The sequence below is a fragment of the Asparagus officinalis genome, chromosome 8, assembly GCF_001876935.1.
Source record: "Asparagus officinalis chromosome 8, Aspof.V1, whole genome shotgun sequence".
Classification (NCBI taxonomy): Eukaryota; Viridiplantae; Streptophyta; class Magnoliopsida; order Asparagales; family Asparagaceae; genus Asparagus; species Asparagus officinalis.
In genome coordinates this window covers 16,021,992-16,026,127 of record NC_033801.1, presented here as the reverse complement: position 1 = coordinate 16,026,127, position 4,136 = coordinate 16,021,992, and the positions used below count along the sequence as shown (strand labels likewise).

At 35.0% G+C, this 4,136-nt stretch overlaps 1 pseudogene; it reads right to left on the bottom strand.

Moving 5' to 3' along the window:
- Positions 1,514-4,136, bottom strand: part of LOC109820920 — a 10,858-nt pseudogene continuing 8,235 nt past the window's right edge.

The window sequence follows — 4,136 nt, the reverse complement described above, 5'->3', positions numbered from 1 at the left end:
CACTCAACTTTAAAAATTAGCGAGCACTCCCTAAATTATGTGGTGTCTCACAATACCCCCCATTATCTTGCACACTTTTCTCATTAAACTCCCTCGGATGTGATTCTAAAATATGAAATAACTAAAATACCCTTTTAAAAATCAATCTATTCAATTACAAAGAAACTGCCTAATCGGTCAAAAAATATCTTGATCAATTTATAGTACTATTTTAAAGTTTCTCTTACCCTAAAAAATCAGAGTAATATTTTATGATCCAAGGATATTTTGGTCTTTTCTCAATCACCTACTTATGATGTAACATGCTTGACATAAACGGTGTTAGCTTTCAGAGCGCAAAGTGAAAGAGTTCATAGGGTTTCACGTATTTCAAACTTGCGAGGGGTTACCTACAATAGGCTAAAAATTGAGGAGGATTTCTCAAATCAAAATAGTTGAGGGGTTGGTGGGGGGGAGGGGTCTGAGTCATACCCTATATTTGAGGGGGATTAAGTTAAAAAAAGTTCAAGGGGCTTATCTCAAATTTTCATAGTTGAGGGGAAAATATGCTCAAGTTGAGGGGGTGTTTTCTCAGATTAAAATCGTTGAGGGGATCTTCTGAGACACCCCTCATATTTGAGGGGAGTTTTCTAAAATTAATCCATGATTTATGTAGAGAGGCTCTCTCCGTACACATTTTTCTTTAATTTCTACACTTCAACATATAATTATGAGTTGTTTAACTTATGCATAGTTATAATATGATAATGATTATAAAATATTTTATTATTATAATTTTCTAATTATGTATAGTTATAATTTAATAATGATTCTTAAGTGAATATAAGATTAAGTATCACCATGTCATTTTCTGAGAAGATAGTAAGGCACGTGGTTATTTATGATATGACTCATGTTAAATTTTTATACTTTTATGATATGGCACATATTTTTTTTATGCCTTTAAGAGTTGCACTAATTTCTCTTTATACGTAAAGAAAGGATAGTATAGTATTGATGATAGTATAGATTTGTCTATATTTTAAATGACTTGTTGAAATTCTAATGTTAGATTAGATAGAAAACTATATTATTTTAAGGGTGTTTTCTCTAAAAGCTTTTGCCAAATCCTGTTAACACCATGATATTTTATTTATTAACTTCCACTCTATTATTTGTTAACACAATGTTTGCATATTGGACCACAAGTGTGGAAAAACCAGGCCCATTTAGAGGCCTAACAGATCAGTGGCCGAGACAGCACCTAAGTCAGCAATGAAACTCTGATCATAGGACCATTTCAACTTATTAGTTAAAAAGTATAAAGAGGCACATTTGCCTCCAAAAGAAAGAACAAGGTTAGAGAAATGACTCCTATCTCAACTTGGAGTTGATAGCATCAGTTACACAATACCAGTCTTTTTCTGCATACAATCATATAATACACCAGTTCCACTAATCGCAGCAAACAAGGACTTGAGTAGTTTTGAATTCAGATCAGTCACTAGTAACCAATACTTCTACATTGACAAAATAGATCATTAACACTTTACAATAAACTTGTATACTTCATATCAATCCAACAAACTTGTATACTTTATATCAATCAGTAAGAAAAAGAATCAGTACAATCTCTTGACTTTATAACTTAAGAAGTTTGATATCTTGACATAACATCATATATAGAAATCTCAAGTCCTAAGACAAGTGTCTATACCAGTATCTGTTCCACGTAGAGTAAAAGGTTTTAACCAATGTATATAAAATTCATCGAAGATTTTGTTTGTCATATCAGAAATGAAGCCTCAGCCATTTTCACCTGCATTGCTGATATTTCGAAACAAGTGCGCGTAAATCCCCTCATTAACCATCATTTATATATTATTTCTGCTCTGTTTAAAACAAAACCAATTTTGCATACCTTTTACGCTTGCTCTTTATAACACCGGATGATGAGGGGTTACTATGCCAGTTTCTTTTCCTCTGGTTAATGAACCAGTTGTTAATTTGCTTCAGCTGCAATCCTGTTTCCTGCACTAATCTCGCCTTGTCATCCTCCTACATAAACGAAATGATCCAGAAAAAAAAAATTAACAAAAGAAAACCTAAATTAAAGAAATTCTAAAAAAAATAATGAATAAAACTTCACATACTGTAGGATAAGGCCATTTCGCGTGAGCCTGCCACCAAGCCTTCAGAAGGGAAGTAGTATCTCCAGGGAGTTTTCCAGCTCTTCGTTTACGCAGAATCTCTTCTCTAATGTCTACAATTTTCTCTTTGTACCCCTAGAAACCAAAGATTTTGGTTGGAAAACTTGTATGAATGCAAAAACAATAGGATTTTTCATTTATTTTACCTGCTTAAGTTCATGCTTCAATTCTTGCCTGACACGCTCCATCAGTGAACGTTCAGTCTCGGTTGGAACAAGAGGACCAAAACCCATAGTGTCTGTTCCATCCATACTTGCATCGTAAAAGTTTGTGCCACTATCTTCTTGGTCATCTTCATCATCCGACATTGTCGCACCCGTGCCTTCACCAGGAGCAACACCTGTTATAGTAACATCAAAAGAGAATTTAGTTCCAAAGAACGAGGACGCATGAAAATTGATGAACAAGATGAATTCTTGTCCAAGTGGGATATTGCTATTTGAAATAATATTCCGGGTTTTTATAATGTGTAATGAAGGATGGAGAATTTCAAATAAAAAAGGGTTTTAAAAACTAACAACTAGATGGTAAAAGATAATTGAATGATCTTAGAGTAATTTGAGAAGATTCAAGATTAGTTATTACTAGATCTTGACAGTTGAACACAACATTTTTTTTTCTGACAGGGTCATTCATCAAGAGTTCCAAGAAACATTTGCATTCCAAAACCAAGGTTACAAGAATTCTAAACTTAAATTTCTATTTTTTCCTTTTGTAGCCGATTTCATATTTTATATCTCTTCCCTCTCTACTTTTCCCTTGAAATCCAAAGTAGTCCATCTTGTGCAAAGTTTTAATGAACTGTTGCATTCAAGATCCACGAGTGTAAGCAAAAAACAGCGTGTTACCAGTAAACTTGTGAAGTGATGAAGTAATTGGTGAATATCAACACTGTTTTCAGAAAAATTGAAGAATAGTTCAATCAACAGAAGGCCTGAGTGACTTGAAAAAAAAAATCTAGGGAAAAACCATGATTCTCTGTTATCCAGTCATATTGAGATGGCTACAAATAATCACCTGTGAGACTTTGCAAAGATTGCTCAAGCTCCCAGCATGCCATCACTGCTTCCATTGCGTGGACACGAACATGCTGTTGTAGTTGTTCTTTGAATGAGCAAAGCAACAAGACATAGTGTGTCTAAGACAGAACAAATACAGGAATCAGATATTACCAACAAATACCAAAATACAGAACACAAGAGTAAATTTTGGAACATGCAGGTTCTTAGATTCTGTTGACTAGTAAAGACGAGTTAAATCTTCATAAAAGAATAGTACCATGCAAATTAACTATATATATACATATATATGATTATAGCATTCGAATAGATTTTGCTTCGCAAAGGGGTTGTCTTATACACAAACTCAAATTTACTAATATATGTCATGTTGGGGCTCTAATACCACTTGTTGTACGCGGAAGCCACTTGTTGTGCGTGAAAGCCATTTGTTGTGCGCTGAGGAACCAAACCAAACACCGAGAGATAAGGAAACTCAAATCAAACAATAATGACACAAACTCAAACACAAAGTTTAACGTGGTTCGGCAAATTGTCTTCGTCCACAGGGTAAGAAGGGGATGGGTTTTCACTAATAGAGAAGGAGAGTACAAACTGAGATTACAAGATCATTCAAACCAATCAACTAATCTCACCAACAAAGCTTTCAATCTCTCAAACAATAACTCTAACCAATAGCTCAGAAAAATCTCTCTTTTATGTGCTCCAATATCCCCAAAACAATTCCCAATCAAAACCAAATAAACCCTAAAACCGTGGTTGGTATTTATATCAAACAACAAACCCAATCAGGAAACCTCAATCAGGCCCAAACCCGCTACGCGGTCGACCGTATATGACGTTGCGGTCGACCGGACAGAGACAGAAACCCACGAAAGCCAATTACAGGGTCCACGGTCGACCGTCGCACCACTCGCGATCGATCGCC